At 29.2% G+C, this 21,394-nt stretch overlaps 1 long non-coding RNA gene across 1 annotated transcript in view; it reads right to left on the bottom strand.

The window, feature by feature from the left end:
* Positions 1 to 16,949, bottom strand: part of LOC136795533 (uncharacterized) — a 27,232-nt gene extending 10,283 nt beyond the window's left edge. Inside the window, exons 1-2 of the long non-coding RNA XR_010843155.1 lie at positions 16,914 to 16,949; positions 4,787 to 4,923 (exon numbers count right to left, since the gene is read on the bottom strand). This is a non-coding gene — a long non-coding RNA (uncharacterized lncRNA). The remainder of the gene's footprint in view (positions 1 to 4,786; positions 4,924 to 16,913) is intronic.
* Positions 16,950 to 21,394: the final 4,445 nt, after the last annotated feature.

Below are 21,394 nucleotides of genomic sequence, written 5' to 3' on the forward strand. Positions count from 1 at the left end.
TAAGGAGCATTGAGGATTTTACGAAAGATTTTGGATTGTAAGGATTGAATACGAGAGGAATTCGAAGGTTTAGAGGAGCCCCAAAGCTCAACTCCATATGTCCAGATTGGTCTTATTACAGTCATGTAGATCAGTCTTTTGTAATGTGTTGGAAGTTTAGACCGTTTGTCTAGTAAGTGCTGTAATAGTCGAAATCGACGTGCAGTTTCCTGCCTTTTCAGTCTTGTGTGGATTCCAGGTTAATCGTTTGTCCAAATGTAGTCCAAGGTAGCGGATCTGTTCGACAGGGGTATGAGTTACATCATTAAATGAAACTGTAGGGCAGTCAGTAGGTTTACGACAAAGGGTAAAGGTGATTTGATGGGATTTATCCACCAATTACGACACCATTCTTCGAGGGCTGTGATATGGGATTGGAGATTTTGGGATACGATTAATGGGTTTTTCAATAATTTGAAACAATATTTAAAAAAAAAAATTTTTTTTAGATATCAGATTCTGAAATTCGGTGTAAATATTTCTTACATATTTTAATAATCTCATTAAAAAAAAAAATGTATCGAAAGATTAAAAAAAACATTACTTTCAGGAGACCTAAAAGAAGGTCTAGTTATGTTGTCGATTCTGTTAATAAATAAAGTTAGTTATTAAACGAATTCGTAAAATTTTAACCCATTGATTCTTCACTAAATAAAATTACGCAAAAGTAATTATATTATTTGGCATGGGAATCAACAATACAATTATTTAATTTAACACAGAATAATATCTTAATCACTTCCACGGGTCATAAAATTCTGGAACTGGTCCTAATATCTTCAGGAAACAATTCAGTTATGGAAACAAGATAAAAAATATCATATAAAAAAATTGTAATAACTCAATAGTGCAAAAGGTGCAAACGGAATATCTCCATGAAAAATTAAGGCTAATTATAAATATCATAAAATATAAATTATATGGTTATAATTAAAAAGGAAAAATTAATCCCGAGGATGGAAAAAGGGCCCTGAAACATCAAGAAAAAAATTATAAAAAATAAAGTAAACGGAAGTACACTTGTTAATGTATTAATATAAAAATAATAATATCCCGACCATGAAAAAGTCACACTGTCCTAAAGGCATTATATATCAAATAGGAATGTTTATCGAATCGTCGATATGATTTTTCAGCCTATAAAAAGTCAAGGGCATATAAATATAGATCTATTTTGAATAAAATCTCATTCGGCTCATGGAGAAAGTATTTTCGAGAGGAATCGAAACCGGTTCGAGAAGGTTAGTCTCAAAAGGCTATTGTACTGCAAAAATGTGTAATTGCAAGCGCTTGCCCATTGTAAGAGTACGTACTTGAGTCTGTGTTTGCGTTCACCGTTGCAGGGCTTGAGTGTGCAATACCCTTTGTGTGCACCCGTACGTTTACCTTCGATTACGGCTCCGATTTCGAAATGGTAATTTGTGGTCTCGCTGAGGCATAGGGGCTAAGCCATGGCTCCTATTAAAGCTTGCAAATTAATGGAACATAAATCAAGAATCGAGTGCTGAACAGGTTCAATGACCTCTAGACAGTGAAACGTATCTGTAAACGGAAACGCCTGAATAACAGAAATACGTAATTATTTTATAATTTTAATAATATTTCGAACAACAATGTAGACATTCCATGTATCTAAACCCCCCTATTGCGGAACGTTTTCTCTTCGGAAGCGGAAAATTTTGTCTCCCATCAGCATTTTTCACTCATTTATAATGGATACAAGTCATAAAATATGAATGCACAAACTCACAATTCCAAAACAAAATTTTTTGGGTAGCTTATTTCGGGGAAAATGTTACATAATACTGTTTTTTTTTACCAAATGAATCAGAGCATTGTCAAAAATCATGTTAAATTAATGAATGCATTGCGTATTTTATATACGTTTATATAAGTTCGCTTATTCAATAATTAGGATCAATCACTATATACATCATGTAAATGTGAAATAAGAATTTATAAAAAAATCATTTATAGCTCCAAACACAAATAAATTGCTTTCTATTAATGATGATGGGTTTATTTGACAATAAGTCGTTATAACCGTGGTATATACGTTAGTAAAAATAAATTAGTAAGGCTAGAAAATCACAAATCACCGGAAAAATTCATTATTGTAACCAATACGTTGCTATATCCGAGGTTACAAGCGATATTCAGTGTATTTATTTAATTAATAATTAATTATTATTTCAAATTAGTGAAAAAACTTAGGTTATTTCGAAATTATATTTTGGTAGATTGTTGACTGACCGAGTATAATATATAAAAGTAAAAAAATAAAAGTTAAAATTAGCTTGAGAAGGATTAAAGGTATCGACAGGGGAATAGAGAAAATTTTTCAAAGCTCATTTTGGCTTTCGGGCTTTCAGAAAGGTGGTATTTTTTCATTATTTTTTTACCTATATTTCTTTCTTATTTCCCTTATTTTCCGTCTTTTAGTGTGTACTATGTTTTTACATTTCTCCTTTATCCCATTGATTGTCGTATACCTTTTTGTTATTTATAAAAATCATTACTTTAAATCATTTGTAGCCATACATTAGTTTACTAATATTTCATGTTATCTTTTATCTCACTTTGTAAAATTATTTTAGTCGTTTGTATTTTTTTAGCTCTCATTGAGCCCTGCAATATGAGGCAACGAGACAAATAAATAGTTTAATTGTTATTTGAGTTGTTTTAACCAAACCCAGACCATTTTCCTTTTATAGAAATTATATTTCGTATTAAAAAAAAAAGCAATGAGCTTCGTTGTTCCGTTTTGATAGTTATATTTTGAATTTCCTCTTCATTTTATCAAATACTTTGTTCACTTACTATATCCAAAGCTAGCAAAAAAATATGTATATATGGAACAAAATGATGTTTGAGACGAAGTGCCCCTAGAATAATGCTAAGATTTTTTTTTCTTTTATCTTTATAGTATAAAAATCGTACAATAGTATTTTTTTTACTTACGAAGCATCACAGCTTGAGTGACGATATTAGTTTATTTTAAATTAACGTCTTATAAACGGACACCTCAGTATAACAGATTAAATCATCTTCGTGCTTGTACTGAATTGAATAATACATCTAATGTATTTTTTAAATGTCATTTGTTTGAAAGAAATATCACTGAATTTATACACATACATGGTTATTGTACCTACAGCAAAAAATTATAATTGCTCGTGCTGGTATATTTTAACAGTTCGTCCCTTAAAGCTTGGGTGCATATTTATGCGGTGCTCAATTTCCATAGATAAAAGTGCGGGAAAGGTAATTTTTTCCAGGAGGCGATGGTATTCCAAATTACTAGCCAAAAAAATAAAATCTATCATCAAAATCTGTGAATGGTTCTATTACGTGAATTATAAAATATAGTAGTATATATGTGCGATTATATAAATGTTTTAACTTTCCACATATACATGATTATACGGTTATTTAACTATCCGGACAGGGCCGCCCGTAGCTCAGTGGATAGATACAGTCTTACCATTCAGAGATCTATTGGCGGTGCCGGTTTGAATCCGGCTTGGGGCGTTGTCTTCTCTCATTGAGTGGCGGTCCCACAAAATGAAAAACTTCGACCCAGGAATAAAAATAAATTTAAACCTGGCTGTATGGTAACTGTGTGTATAAAAACAACATGAAACACTAATTTCTTAAAATGTTGTGAAGGCCTATATCAATGGTAATGAACCGATTCGGAATTTTTTTTTACTGGATAACATTAAAAGTACAACCTTATCAAAAATGCCTGATTTTTTTTTTTGAGTCAACAAAATTCGAAATCAAAATGACTCCTGTACGTTTATTACTTTTCAAGATAAGCTTATCACTTAATGACCATTCTATTCAAAAATTCGTCTCTTATTTTGTGAAATCTAGACAAAAAGCTTATTCTACAGAAATGGTGATACAGAACAGATTTGAAGAAAATTGAATTTTCTGTAATTTCAGAATGTTTAGACCCTAGGCATAGGCTTTTAAGATAAGTACGGAAAAAAAGTTAAGGCTGGAATTACAATTTTCTTTTAATTAAAAATAAAATGCAAACAAAATCAAGGTACAGGTAAATGTGATACATATGTCCGATCGTGGATTGATATGTATGTTGTGTAATATAGCTACCCAATGTATTTGGGCAGCATAGCTAAATAAAGCATTTCTCTCTTCTTTATCCTTCAAATCAATTTCGTAGTTGTTAAAAATCACTGGTTGAGAAAAAAAAAAAAAAGGAGTTGACTATTGTCGTAACAACCATAGACACGTGAAACCGTATCCTACTTCGGTAATTTTTAAAGTTTTTTATAGTTTATACTTTTTTTATAATTGCACACAATGAGATATGGTTAATTATTTCAAATGAACGAAATCAAAGCAACTTTAAAAGAAGCTTTTTTAAAAAATCAGCATTCAAGCCTCCTCAGACTATGTCTATCAGAATAAAATCTAGCTGATACTCAAGACCAACTATACTTCTTCATTTTTAATAAAAATCAATTTAGCCGTTAGGAATAATATGGTAAAAAAGTGGAAAATCGAAGACAAAAAGTGGTAAAATAGATCGATTTAGGTAAAATGGTTGTTGTAACATGTCAATGAACTACCTAGTTTTTCTAATACTATTTCTGCAGAAAGGGCGAATAAAAATAGTTCAAAAATCAATGAATGAATTTTATCAAAAACAATCACAAATATATATCAGTCAAAAAACATTATGGCGGATAAGAATGTGAAATAAATATTTACAAACCTCATCAAGCAACTGACGATAGATTTTTCCCGAGCCTTACAAAAGATCATGAAGAGTTCCGAAAGTTCAAGAGGTATTTTAGGCTTTGCCTCATTGTTCTTCATCCTCGCTGTACAAGAGATCGTCTCCTCCTACAACTTAAAATATGTAAATATGTTTTTTTAATGCGTTTTATTTAATTTAAAAAAATAATAATCTATGCCGGATGTTGAATATCACTACCATCACCTTGAAGGTACCATATCATATAATTAAAAAACGAATTTTTTTGTTTAGTCAAAAAAGCCAAAATTAATTAAGGCACTGCCTATTTTATATACGTTTGTAAGTTGTATTGTACCATAGAAAATTGTATGGTAAAACCCCAAAATGTGTTAGGTTGTGTAAAACACACAAATCTCACAACAATCCATATTATCTAGTATTATATAAGTATCTACATGAGAAGTTTTTCTAACTTTATTTGAATCATAATAAACTCAATAAATACTTACACTATTGTACACAAAAAAGTAAACTACGTTAACTATAATAACGAGCTAAGAGGAAGGATGCTAACTTCATTTAATGATTTTTTATTACTAGAAAACTCAATAACAAACTTTTCAAAACTTTCAGAGGAGAATTAAGGAAGATAAAGGTTTAAATATTTAGGTCTAGAGTTAAAAGTCCAATGAATGGATTTGACATTTCTGAATTCCGAAATTCTTTATTATTAAAATATTTAATATTTTAATTTGAAGTTTATTGTTTTGATTCATTAAATCAGGAACAAAATGGCTGCCTGTATTAATGCAGCCATTATTTTTTTGTATATGTATAATTTAAAATTAAAAACTTGGTTGTATTCTCGTGAGCGTCAACTTGTGATTTTCTAAAACAGACGGATTTCGTTTTGTTTCCATTTCCCGCACGATACAGGAATAAGTCTATTGAAAATAAATTGTTAGTTTCGTGACATTATAGATCTGATTTTGACATGAATTGCTTGAAAATTTGTAAATTATGCCAGAGCTCATAAATGTTCAGAAAATTCTCAAAATGTTTAAATTCATCTAGTGACTCTAAAACGTACAACTTCGTACAATATAAAACTAGTATCGATAGAAGGTCTTATTCATAAGTCGAAATCCTCTCTACTTTTACTTGAATTTGAAGTTAGGGAACAAAAGATGCAATAGCACGAAAATCCGAACCCTACTTGTACTATTGCGCAACCGAAAGGTAAAGATGAAGAGGTTTGAAACAGAAACAACTTATATTCAAATGAGACCTGTTATACAAACATAAAAAATTAGAAACGTACATTGGGTATATTGACCATTAGCCAATGCTTCAAAAGTTGAGTTACTAATATCTTATAATTGTTATTGATATTAAAATTATAATTATTAATTAACCTTAAAACGTAATTTGTTGGACAAAACTGGGCTGCAGGACACTACAAACATTTGCCGAAGCTTTATCTAAATGTTTGTTTTAGTAATAAAACAGATGCATAACCGACCAGTCTAGACAAGAGAAAAAAGTATAAAAAGAGGGTATGGTAGAATATGAAGGTAGAATATTTTGAAAGAATAAAGGAATAAAAATGTCTATAAAAACATACATGGAGTAAGAGAAGTATTATACATGACTAACATAATACAGATTAAATATGTTTTATTATTAGGAATTGATGATTCAGTCGACTTTTTTATAAAAGTTTATCTCTTTTTTTTAAAACAGTTTGTCCAACTTGAGCTAAACACCAGGAGTAGGATTTATAAATGGGGTCTATTCCACACACATCAGCATATATTACAATATTTTATTTGTTTTTAAGCAATATACTATTTTTTTCCACACCCTAGCATCAAGCACAGATCCAGAACTACTAACGTCAACACTGTTGAATGTTCTTTGGCGTCACCAGTGCCTTGCTCTTTAAGAGAAGGATATCCTTTCCTGTTGATGTTTATATCAACATAGTGATTTCGTTTCAGTATTCCTACTTGGGCGCAATCACTCCAATTGCTGTTTAAAAATTGAACTTCATTTGCGATCAAGAAAGGATCAAGCTGCAGTAACGATAATTTCAATATTGGTTTAGGTAATAGCCAAATTAACTCCTAAGATACAATCTGATGTGTTTGGTTGCCGGTACATGCTAGATAGCGTAAGTTTATTTTAGTTTACTACTGCTTTTAGTTGGGCTACCTGGGCTAGTTTTACTCTATTTTTCAGTTCAGTATTATTTTTTAAAAATTTATATATCTTAAAATGAAATTATTAGAGCAAATTAATTCATAAATTTATCAATATAATGATACTACCCTTAATACGACAATTTTTGGAGTTCATTAATGACAAAAAACATTGTAGGACACGATCCTTGAAATTTCTTTTAAGATCATACACAACATCCTTATTTACAACATCTAACAACATTACAACATACAACATCCCTATTTTTACAGAATTTCTTTATTTCCAGTATAAATTTAAATTTTATTACTTTTAGAATTTTACATATAATATTTAGGTTTAAGACTTGAATTTTTTGTCAATATTATTTTTTGTTTTTTATTGTATTTTTAATTATCGTTATTATGTCATAACACGAACAAAAATTCTAATAATATTTTTGTGATTTATCTAACGTTTTCCATCTGACATATTAATTATTTAACTTCTCAACCATGTGGTATTTACATGTTACTCTAACAATTTTCTGGAACCAATAAGAGGACATACTTTTATCTTTTAATTGCATAACAATATTATGTTTTTATCCATCCAACCCATCATTAATATTGCCACTACAAAAAAAAAAAAAAAAAAAAAAAAAAAAAAAAAAAAAAAAAAAAAAAAAAAATTGGTAGCCCATATTTCTTGCAATATTCATAGCACTTTTTGACATTTTGCTTTTAAAAAAATTTACAACCCGTAATAGTTAATATGGAGCAATGCTAACCAACATACATGTTGAAGTGTTAGTTTCATTACCAAAATATTCTTTTGGATCTCACATACTATAGATGTTGATGGCCACTACCTCAAAAATTGTAGCCTCTGTATGTTCTAATTTCTCTACTTCTTCAACTATTATTAACTAAATAAATAAATAAATGCAATTTATTTTACGTTTCGACTTGATGAAGTTTTATAAATTAAAGTTTTTAACTTTTTTTTATTGATACTATTTATTCGAATACTATATTTTACGAAACAATAGTTTTAATTTCGAGACTCATTAAACGTAACCCAATTTGCATAAAACAAACCTTGAAGAATACTTGCATAGTGCCGAAACGCAGTAAAACAAAATGTTAAATCAGTGTTAGCAATTATATCTGTAAAGTATTTATAACCTGATTTTATCTGAAAATTTTTTTTTCAACATAGGTGTTTGTTTCAATTGGCATGATAAAAGATGAATTAGGGACACAATTGGTCAAATTAAGAATGTTTTATTCCAAAACAAATACTAACAAATCACACTATATTTAAGAACAAAATTTTAAACTTTTTTCAAACACAGAATCAACACACATAATTAAATCATGTGGCGAGAGGTTTTAAATGGGTTTGCCACTATAACGAATGTAAAATTAAATGAGTTATAAATAAAAATAGTTTTAAATGAAATATAGAAGTGAAATAAAAATATTGACAATAATTTTGATAGGAGCAAACCCATTTCAAACAGTTAGCAAATGCCGACTAATTTGGTTGAAAACATTAACAAGTTTGCCATCACAGATCGACAATTTGAATTAAAAGTAGACAAATGAATATTTTTTTACATATTTTTATTAATACTACTTTTTTTTTTTTAAATTTGATTTGAAGTTTGAAAAACACTGATGAAGTTCAACAATATATAAATGTTAATATATATTTATATGTTTATATATAACTGATAAGTTTTATTACAACTTTGACTTAAAATGTCTAATTTGAATAACATAATCTCCATTACATAACAATTAAAGCAATTATTAGCATAAGATAGTGTAAGGGAAATATCATGTAAAGCTCTATTGTGTTTAATTTTTTTTACTTTCCAACTTATTATGGGTGATAATTCTTCCCCGACTCGGTGGATTGTTGACTTAATGTAGCCGAATTATGCCAACATTGCCCTATTTGTCTTAAATACAAGAGACCATTCTTCGGATAAATACTTCCATTAATCAGTTTTTTGTTACATGGGAAACCCCATTGGATAGATGGGATAGCTTTATCAAACATTTCAATGGAGGGAAAAACCACGATATTTCTGGGAGAGATGAAACAAACCAAATAACCGTTAATAGAAATATCGTGTATACGATATCGTGAAAAAGCTGAATTTCAAGAGAGAAAGGTAGGGACCCTATTTCTCGGTGTCGCAAGGGGCCCATTTCCGGGTACTTATGGAGTCTGAAACCCTTGGGAATCCATAAACCGGGTTCTGCCCTCCAATGTAAGGACCCCCAGTAACCCCCTTCTTCGCAATGATTTATATGATAATGTGATATCCAATATTGTGAAAGTTTAGCAGGGAATACAAAATAAAAATGGAAATGTTTCTATTATACTTATGGGTTTCTCTGGATAAACTTGTTGAAACGAAATGTTCAAGAATTATATTATATATTAGTTTACCACAGCAGGAACGTATATAACTCATATTTCCTTTTCTGTAATTCATTTGAAGTATACGCAATATCATGTTCATTTGTATAAACAATACAATATTATCAAGGAAGTCTATTTAACTCACCCAACATCAATAGCTAAAATGACTATTTTTAAGTAACAATTCACGTTATAAGTGATTACGTTTCCCCTCTGGAAAATATCACTTCAGCTTTACAGTTAGATTAAAATAGAAATAGTTTGACCCTAGTCTCGAAAACTGTCGGATGTTGCTTGTCAAGTTAGCATCAGCTCATCTCGGACTATCCCACTGTACTGTCAGGCCGGATTAACTTGATGGATCGTTCCACTATTGTCAACTTATGACCGATAAGTTCATGATCCTTAATAGTTGAGGACATCTAATTGTGATGGTTTATATCTGACCTGTAGTTAACATTAGTGCTGAACTTATAACAAAGACGATATATACTAATTGTTCCTACTAATTTACTTTATTTGAAAATTTAGAAACAAGAAGATAATCGACAACCGATGACGAAGAGAGGAAAACAAAATCTGTTCCTTAGATAGTTAGATAATTATTTATTCTGTAACTGTAGCCGTGAGTTAACTATTGTGGTTTGGGAGCCCTCCATAAAGTGGGTACTTCAAATTGGGGAAAGATCTATTTTTTTTTTTTTTAACTTTATTTAATTGATAGATATTACAATCTGCCACACTATTGTGGGCAATAGGCAATAGGTGAAGAATGTTCATATTCATACTAAAATAAAATAAAATAAAAATGAAAATAAATAAAAAAAGTGAAAGAAATACAAAAAAAGGACATACAAATAAATAAAATCTCTCTTAAAATCTGGCGGTAGAGTATGATCATGAACAAATCACCTAATAACACAACTGTAGTTCAAGAAACAGTACTTCCTTACTTTCAATATTTTCACCGTTTTTGTACCCGATCTACTACCTATAAATACTTGGTCATAATCTTAGATTTGCCATTTTAATCTTGTCTTGGTGTTTAAATGTACTTATATAAAATTTTAAAAGTTTTAATAAAAAAAAAAAAAAAAATGTCTTTTTTTGATAAACTAGTTCGGTTTTCGTCCGAAAAATTTATTAGTTTAATTTTATAGAATATTAATATAAACCAATTGCATCTGTACTATTAATCGCATTATTTAGGTACTAATACAAATTTAATAATTACTTTAATTGTAAATGAGAATAAGAAAGAACATTTTTATTCTGTATTTATTTTTTTCTAGGGGGGGTTGGTAATGTTAATCTTTTTTGTTTTTAAGTAATAATATTTTCACAATAAAAAAATGTTTTGTAATGTTAATGCAGTGAAGCAATCAGCGGGAAATGTTTTAAATATATAAAATTATTTTACCATTTAAATGTAAATTAAATTAAAAAAATCTTAAAATTCTGAGCTCTTACTTTATTTAAATTGCAAATGTCAGAATTCTAATGAGCTTATTACGCCGTCCTTAATTAGAAATTAAATTAGAATGGTCCTCAATTCGTTACAGGTCCAAATTGTAACTGCTTGTAACATACGTTTGGTGAAAATACAATTAATAAGTGTATCAAAAACATTCACTGATACCTTTTGTTAAGTCTAAAAAAATACATTGAAAATATTCGTGAAACATTTTCAATGGAATCAGAGGCTTGCGAAAATAATCTTCTGATATAAATCCTGGCTTGACAACTGAATCATTATCCACACCTTGGTCATTTATTTTCATCAAACATTAATATTAATATTGATGTAATAATTAATATAAACAAAGAGTTGAGCTTTATATTTTAATTTATTTAACATTGAAGCCATTTCATTACCTCATTTATGTTTTGACCTATGATTTACATCAACACAACCATTCAAGGAACAAATATGAAAATATGTGCTTTCTGATAAAATTAAAATTAAATTTTAATTAAGTTTTGAAAAATGTGGACTTATATTAACCTATGTGTTGTTGCATATCATATGAAAGAACATGGAGTTTGCTGTAAAGTGATACATATGTCAAATCTCTTGCTAAATTAGGAAAGCTTCTCAAGCAATTCTAAAATATATTGTTTTCTGATTTTTAGTCTATTTATTAACAGCTTTCTAATTCAAAAACGAGTGGATACATCTCAATAATATTCCAATAAGTTTTCCACGTCTATATCTAAACCACATCGGTGTAAGATATGAAGAAAATCTGAGATGGTAAAGTTCAACAGCGTATTGAGTTGACGTGAAATGACCCAATTACAAATTAAAATTACCTCATAGCCAATATCATTTCTTGTTATATTTATTATTGATTAGTTGGTACCTTAAAATAAAGAAAGGTAAGTATTACCATTTTAGTGGTTTCTAGAAATCTATTTTTAACAAGTTCACGTTTTTCTTTTTTACTACATTATTTGTAGAAGAACCCAAAATATAATGGGAATACTCTAGAAAATTTTACAATATTCAGAGCCTGAGATAAGAAATAATGGTATAAACCCCATGTATATTTGAAGATCCAGAAAATTAACATATAACCTAGTATCCCAGATTTTCATTGATCCAATAAACAAATTATGGATAACGAAATTAGGCAACTACCCATTTTAATCACAATGACAACAAAATACAACATTGAGAACAAAGAACCTATAGATGTGTTTTTTATACTCTTCCACATTGTAACTGAAGTAATTGCAATTACTCTTACACAATTACTCTAATCGTAATTTTTTTTTTAAATTACAAATAATTCCTGGGGCTAGGTAATTACAATTGAAATTAAAATTACTTCTTCGTCCGGATTAATTGCAATTACAATTACAACTACATGTAATTAAATTCATGTGGAATCATATTTCATATGAGTAGATTTCGGAAATAACAATACCCCTTTATTTTGAAAACGTCATTTTAACTTTTCGGATTCCTAACATATTTTCAGCATCTTCGTAAACATAATAAATAAGCGCAATCTTAAACAGGATATATCATTTTCATATTTTGAAGCTGTTGTAGAACAGATTTCTCTGTTTCTTTCTTAAGTAATCGGAATAACTATTACAATTACTTAAGGCCTTAAGGAATTTTATTGGAAAAATAACAATAACATACAATTGTAATTGGTAATTCCAATTACATGGACTCAACTTATAATTGAAATTATGGGTTACAATTACGATTACAAGCAGTAATTGTAATTACAATTATTTCTAGCAGTAGTTCCATTTTTACAATTCCAAATAATATTGTAATCTATATTGAATTGTAATTATTTTTTGTAAACCTCTGCCATTTACTAACTTTAAATTTCAATTATCGGCATTTTCACTTAAATTTACCATTGCCACGGACTCCTATGCTAAGACTGATCAATCAGCACAATACTGATAATCTGAAATTACTTAGTAGAGTATGTTCTATAGGTGATCTAAATGTTCCTCTGGGTTCCCAAACTGTAATCATTACGTAACACACCTACTACAATCTAGTCAAATAAAATTTCTTCAAGGCTTATTCTGTTTTATAAAAAACTCATTTAAATTTCCAAAAATATTTAAAAGGTGCTTTATGCAATTCTAAAAGCCTTAGCGATTTCCGGCTTCTTTTTACGAACCGTTTCCTTCTTACAAAAACGACTTTTACTTTTACAACTGGATCAAGTGGTTTGAGAACAATTTTTTTTTTATTTGACATAGTGAATTTTATTATTTTTTTTTTTACTACCAATGGTTCAAAATAAATCCTTTGAAAAGTACTAACAGTTATATTTTAAATAAGGACAAGTAGTTACAGTGAAAGCTTTAGCTTTTATTGAATTCTGAATTCAATAAAGACTGTTTCTTTGATGAAGAATCGTCCTTGAGATAAAAAAAAAAAAAGATAAATAATAATAAAAGAAAGAAAAACATCACACCAACTGATAATTTTTCCCCTTATTTGAAACCAGAAAAATATTTCATCTAACAAAGGATCCCTCTTGAAGACAGTTCGATCTTTTTTTTTTTTTTTTTTAAACTTTATTCATTGATATATATTATAATCTGTCACACCGTTGTGAGCAATAGGTAATAGTGGTGAATGATCGATCACATTCATACTAAAATGAAATAAAATAAGAATGAAAAAGACAAAAAATGTACACAAAATTAAAAAAAAATCTCTCTTAAAATATATACAAATAGAAGGATAAAGAAAATGAATATAATCAATCTATGTGTATACATAAAATAAAATAATGATAAAAATAAAATAATCTTTAGTCACATTTACACTCTTATTTTACAATATACAATATTTACACAATCGACCTGAGGATCCCATTAATTGGGGGAAAATCTATTTTTTTTTTTAACTTTATTCAATTGATAGATATTACAATCTGCCACACTATTGTGGGCAATAGGCAATAGGTGATGAATGATCATATTCATACTAAAATAAAATAAAATAAGAATGAAAATAAATAAATAAACGAAAGAAATAAAAAAAAAAAAAAGGACATAAAAATAAATAAAATCTCTCTTAAAAAATATATACAAACAGAAGCATAAAGAAAATGAACATAATAAAACTATGTGTATGAAAAAATAAATAAATAAAATAATAATATAATCTCTAGTCACATTTACTCTCTTATGTACAATATTTACACAATCGACCTGAGAATCCCTGAGTCCACTCTATCCCCCACGTGTTAGGGGTAGAGCAGAGACCATAAGATCCCAGCGCATTCCCCTCGCCGCATCACTGGCATCAATGAGCATATGGAGGCTGAGCAAGTGCGCTAAACGAGGAAAAATCTGGCGGTAGAGTATGATCATGAACAAATCACCTAATAACACAACTGTACTTCAAGAAACAGTACTTCCTTACTTTCAATATTTTCACCGTTTTTGTACTCAACTCGAGTGGAGAATCTGACTATTGCCAGAACTCCAATTGTCCATTTTTATTTTACAATAAGTCTCTCGGCCTCTGCCGTTTCAACCTTCGAGGTGGATTGTAGGCATGGGTGGAACTAGATAAGGATTGAACCAAAGGATTAGGATGATTAGAAAGGTTTATAAAATTGGAATTTTGAGAAATTGGTTGGTATGAAGTCAAGGACAAAAGGGATATGAATTTACTATTTACTAGAGTTAAATTTTTTAAAAACGTTATAGATAATTAATATAACTTTTAATTATCTAAACTGGAAATATTTGAACGCCAAAAGAAATATAATAAGTGAGGGAAAATACAAAAACCAATGATACATAATTATTTTATCTTATATAAATAGACACAGCAGCAAAAAATAAATACCAAACACTGATTTGTCCTAATAATATGTGTTAAGAATCAGTTTAATTAAAGGTTACATAAATTAAATGAGCCATTTCTTACAAAGGATATCCTAATTTCTTAAAGTAGGCATATAATAAAGTGAGTTCTAAATATAATTATAGTTAAGAAAATCTGATGGTAAAGTTCAAATGTTTAATGAGTTGAAGTGAAATGACCCAACTATAAATTACTATTATCTTATGATCAATATCATTTCTTGCCAAATTTATTACTGAGTAGTTGGTGCCTTAACATGAAATGAAAGGTAGGTTTTATTTGCCATATTAGGGGTTTTGACAGATTTTTTCTATACCTTTCAAACTGGTATAGATGTTATTATTTTTAACTATTTCACATTTCTATTCATTACTACATTACTTGTTGAAGAAACCGAAACATAATGAGAATATTTAAAAATGTACAATACTCAGAGAGCCTGAAATAAGAAATACATTGTCTCGCTCTTATGTATTTTTCAAGAACCATAAAATTAATCCATAATTTAGGGGGGGGCATTTTTTTGAAACTGTTCGTTTTTTGTTATATGACGGCTAATGACAAATAAACCTGATTGAATTAATGAGTTATAGGACTTATTCGGCGCAGAATTTAAAGCTGTTTAATTTCTCATACGATAAATATTTTGCTAGAATGCACCGTTTAGGATTTTTAGGTGATAATCGAAAAAGAAAAGAACAAATTCTTTATTTTATAAAATTAATAAACTTATTAGTAAGCGTTATAAAACCGACAAAAATGTGTTTTCGTGTTAAGTGTGATATAAACTAATTTTTAGAATACTTGCTCTGTACTACTCCATCAAGATCTAGCCTTAACGTGTACGAGCTACAATCGGTATTTTGTGCCATTTCAAATGCTGTCCCGAGCATCAATTTTAGTGGTTTTTATAAATCGATCGTCAGACTGAATCGCAATCGCAACTCACCAAAATCGCTAGAGTTCTTAGTTAATAGTGGACTATTCCAAGCCTGTTACCAATATTCAATACTGCAGCCTTCTCTACGGACTACGTTTTAATAAGAATGAACTAATGTTTGCTGATCGAATATCATTACTATTTAGGCTGCTGAGATGAAATTATCTAAATTGTATTACGTATATTTTGGACAAAAATGCATAAAAAAGCTTAAATTTTGATTTCAATGAAGTAAAAAAGAAAGAAAATTGAATGTTGCAAATACAATTTCTGATTATTATCGACTCATTTTCATAACATAACGCTCAACAATAAATAAAAAATAATGATACTTCTGAAAATTATTTTTAAAGAATATGTTTTTCATGTCCTTTGTTTACCATATCTCCGCTTAATATCTACACAACACATTCAGTTCCATTTTAGTTTCTTTATTATATTCTTTATAAGTACTATTATTTAATTCACCAAAAGTTAGGTTATCTGTTTTTTTTTTAAATCAATAAAATCATGAATCGATATACTTGGTTGAAATCTTGGACTTGAAATATGAAATAAATTGATAAGACCCCGAGCGTAGAAAAAGTGTATTAATGTGTAGGTGCGAGGTTAAACAATAATTTCATTTTCATTAACATCCATCTTATATTGGAGTCGGGAAACAAGTTTGTTCTTATGCAAATTAATAAATCAATTTAAGTACAATGCATTTCGTATACCAGGCGAAGTATGAGAGGCTTTGAAAACAAATTGAAAAGGTTTTTGTGAAAAATTCGGGACACACTATTGAGGAAAATATGTTTAAAACATTAAACAGGAATGATTCTGTGGTTTCTCAGCGTCGTTGACAAAAATATGATAATTTTAAGAGGATATAAATTTGTTCCCATCACGTTCAGCATCAATTTGTAATGGTATAATATTTTAAACGACAAAAGATTTGGTTCCCTACACACAAATTTAGAAAATTTTAAGATAATCAAACGTAATTAAAATATATAACACTCAATAGATAAATCATAATAAATATATATTTGAATATTTTAGCCCCTCATTGCATGGTTGGCAATTTATTTGCATATAGGTCTTGTACTGTACATTTATGACAGATTTTTTAGCATATTATATAAAAAATTCATAAATTTTTTCTGCAAATTTTTCAATGAAAAAAACGTGCGATTAAAGAAGTAAAGAAGTGAAAAGGTTCAAAAACTTACTTAAAGTTGAAAAGAGTTGAGTCCGGTAAAGCAACTTCAAGACGAATGAGCGATTATTTCCCCTGCCCTTTTGATCCTGAAGGGATTAATTCAATATACATAGTCCAAGCCTACTGTTTATTGACCAACTTTTCAGCAAAAACAAATATATTACATTTTAACTATATATTACAACAAACAATTAGCCTTAAGAATAAAAAATAATCTTCTTTTTTTCTGCTAAGCGTATATACTATGTAAAATGGAATAAACCCACTAATCAATAACCCACTATCACTAAGCTGGTAAAGTTAATTTGATAATTGCGATAGATTTTAAAACACAAATTAATATAATAATAATACTTTATTTATTCTGGGACGAGTCCCTTTAGAATAATACAGAGAAATCAATAGATGAGGGCTGAGGAGCCTCAGAGATACTTTTTTTTTTTTTTTTTATTTATTTATTTGTTGATATTTACAACTGTATAAAAAAATACAACCAGTAAATTTGATCATAATGACATATGATATGATACAGGATGTAGAGAAACTACCCAGTAGTAGAACTCTAAAACAGTTTACAATATAAGGTCACGAGGCTATCTTCTTTTCAGGCGCCTTGGAGGATTGCCTGGAATGGAAGAGGAAGCAAGGTTAGAAACGAGTGGGTTTGGGTGGTTAGGGAGTTTATTATGGAAGGAATAATATCGGGTTCGGGCTAGATCGGTTACATAAGGAACATTTAGGTCTTTATGGATGGTTTTATTAGTAACAAAATAAGGAGCATTGAGGATTTTACGAAAGATTTTGGATTGTAAGGATTGAATACGAGAGGAATTCGAAGGTTTAGAGGAGCCCCAAAGCTCAACTCCATATGTCCAGATTGGTCTTATTACAGTCATGTAGATCAGTCTTTTGTAATGAATTGGAAGTTTAGACCGTTTGTCTAGTAAGTGCTGTAGTAGTCGGAATCTGCGTGCAGTTTCCTGTCTTTTCAGTCTTGTGTGAGGATTCCAGGTTAGTCGTTTGTCAACATGAAGTCCAAGATAACGAATCTGTTCTACAGGGGTAAGAGCCACATTATTAAAGTATACTGTAGGGCAGTCGGCAGGTTTACGACGAAGAGTAAATGTGATTTGTTGGGATTTATCTTTATCCTCCAATTTCGACACCATTCTTCGAGGATTGTGATATGGGACTGGAGAGTTTGGGATGCAATCAAAGGGTTATTACTAACTGTGAGCACACATGTGTCATCAGCATACGTGGTAAGGATACATAGATACTTAAGCAAAAAATACAAAGAAATATAAACAGTCATTATAAAAAATAATAATAGGTTACTTTCTCACTTTTATCAGTTGAACAATAAAAAAAATGAATAAATAAAAAAGAGAAAAGAAAACGATGTAAAAATAATTAAGAATGATATAATAGTTTACATACATATTTACAATTATATTAATTTACAATTTGATGGGTTCTGAATGGATGGGAAATGATAGAACAGGCGGGATTTAAATGTAGGGAGGGTATTGGAGCGACGGATGTAGGAAGGGATGGAGTTCCTCAAGGATGAGGCTCGGATAATGAACGATCTATTGAAAGCAGCGGTCGGTGGGCCCTTGTGTATAAATTTGAAGACCGGGAACGGGTATTGCGGGAACGTATAGAGGATTTGAATTGATATATTAATATATTAACAATGTTTTCAAAAGCAACTTTGTTTCTTATTGGTAAAAATATTTGTTTCTATATTTCAAATGAAATAACATTAAAATCTATTTTTACGATTTTTTATATTAATGGTCTAAAAACACAAAAAAATAATGCCAATGATTAATAGAACTTAAACTGAGATTTAATTAAACAACCCTATAATTTTAATAATTAATTGAAGTTAAATAGCACTACCTTTTGAATTCTAAAAAAATAAATCTTATTGATTCATTGAGCTCATACTGGGATTTAATTATTAGTAATAAAACAGATTTTTTTGTTGTTTCAACTGTCTTTAATTATTGATAATAAAACAGGTTTATACATTTGATCATTAGATAAGATAATAAAAAAAAAAATTGGTATTTCTTGAATTTTCATGGTTAAATTCATTATCTGGATAATCGTTAGTAAAAATTATTAAAAAAAGTATTTTATTTTTTTTAAACTTCTGTTTATATTTCTTTGTTTAAAAAAAAAAATCTATCTATAACCATATATAGGTAAGTGTTATCAGGATCCTGTTAGGGACAACACGAGCGCACTCCTCCCCCCACAATATTTTTTTAAATGAATTAATTCCGAACAAAACATAAATAATAAATAAAAATACATGTGTTTTCCTAAGCATAATGAATAGTACAAACAAACCATTTTTAAAACTAAAAAAAACTGGTGCAGTGCGCACATAACACAACTTCCTCATACCCGACATATGTTACGCCCAAAAGTATTGCATAGATAGTAGTATTTTTGAAAAAAACAAAATTAAAACACAAGAGAAGGCGATGATGAATTATGAAGAAATAATTTTTATTGTGCTATTGATGTAAAAATTCATATTTTAGGGGTGGTAAGGGGTGGAATAACGAATATATTTTTTTTCCTGCCAAGAATACAATAGTTCAACAAAAGAAGTAATGCAATCGGGGATGTTCGGGTGATCTCGGCTTTTTCCGGTACGATACAGATAAGTTTATTTTTACTTTTTTCTACTTTACTTGTTGACAACATTCTTTAATATTTTGTATTTATCCATTGTTTATAACTTCTAACAATGTAAAATGTTTATTCATTTCGAATAAACAAAATTTAAGGTACATTAGAGAAAGGTTTTTTTAAAAATTCACCATTTAAGCCCTTTTAGACTATATCAATGAGGATAAGATACATTGATGTGCAAAATTAAATCAAAATCGCTTGAGCCGTTTTGGAGAAAATTGAAACAATTGTGAAAAATCAATTCTGTAAAGTGGCACTTTCAATTGGTCTATTTTATCAAAAAATTTACTTTCACGTGGCCTATTCCTTAAATATGCAATTTCAGTTTAGTACGACTTTTTGATTTTGAACTTGACTGTTAACCCAGACCATTTTAAGAGACTTTGTTATTTGGACTTGGAGAACCTCAACACGTGTATAATCTCCATCGAAAGCTCTAATTCAAAATTTTACACGATCGCAATACTTTCCCTTACTGCATATTCCATATATAGGTAAGTAAAAGTAAAAAACAGATTAGCTGAGTAAATAAGATTAAAACTGTATACATATTTACTTCTAACCTTATTGAATTTAAAAAAGAATGTCTAACAATGTTTATTTTTCAAAATTACAAAATTTAAATCAGTTCTTAACAGCAACATTTGTATAATACACATTATGATTTCACAATGCCTTTTTAACTTTTTCAATTTTGGACAAATCAATGAATTTCTTTTTAATTAATTAACATCCTCATTTCAAATTTTCATTACCTATCATCATCCTAAATCGCATTCGTTACCATCCATTGTAGAACGCAGTTAAATTTCGCTGTTTTACAGATATATTTTTTATTAAAACTACTTTATATTTGAGCATCGTTTAGTTATTTGTTAGATGTGGATTATATATTACTGCATGTCGAATATGAGCTGTTATAGGTCGAATGGTTTATTATAATAAATATTTTATGAAGTGAATAAGGATTGAATTTTATCCTGGAAATATACTCTTAGAAAAATAATTAATTTTACTTTAGAAAGGCAATAAGTTAATTTTAAAAATTTCCGAACATTTAAATACCCCTAAAGAAGGAGGGCTAAAAAAATAATAAATAATTTTTTTTGGAGTTCTTGCAATGAGACATATCCTCCACCCAAGTCCTGAGCGTAATATAAATATTACAAATAAGAATGGATGTGCTTAAAATGTCGTTTTACTTAAAGTTTATTTTTTAAAATTATTATTATTTTGTTATATTTTAATTGTTATCTCTGAAAATATGGATTGAATGTGCTCTCAGATAATTATCACTAATGTCTGAGTTTATGACAGAATGTAATGTTATAAAATTAAAAAAAAAAAAAAAAAAACAGAATTCTCAAGCATTCAAATTGTATTATTGAGACAATTTTTTTTCTTTCTCGTATACTGAAAACATATTTTCGGAACTTATTATGTTTCTAAAATAAACGATCCAATCATTAAACGTGTTTTGTAGCGTGTATTAAACGTGTAACAGTAAGTGGAGACATCGTCGCTATAAAAGGAAGTTTCCTCATCACGTGTTCAAGGTTGAAAATAAATATTTGTGGAACGAAATGGTTATTTTTACCTTGGAATAAAACTCTCTTAGACTTTCCTCTCCTGAAGGGTCTCTAGAGGCAAATAGCCCCTAAATTGGGGGCCACTAACCCTTAAATTGGGGGGCCAGTAACCCCTTACTGCTACACTGGCAGCAAATCCTTAACTATGAAGTAGGGATGGGATATCGAAAGCAAAATATCGATATCG

The sequence above is a fragment of the Halyomorpha halys genome, unplaced genomic scaffold (genome assembly GCF_000696795.3).
Source record: "Halyomorpha halys isolate HHAL.00 unplaced genomic scaffold, Hhal_1.1 Scaffold3465.1, whole genome shotgun sequence".
Classification (NCBI taxonomy): Eukaryota; Metazoa; Arthropoda; class Insecta; order Hemiptera; family Pentatomidae; genus Halyomorpha; species Halyomorpha halys.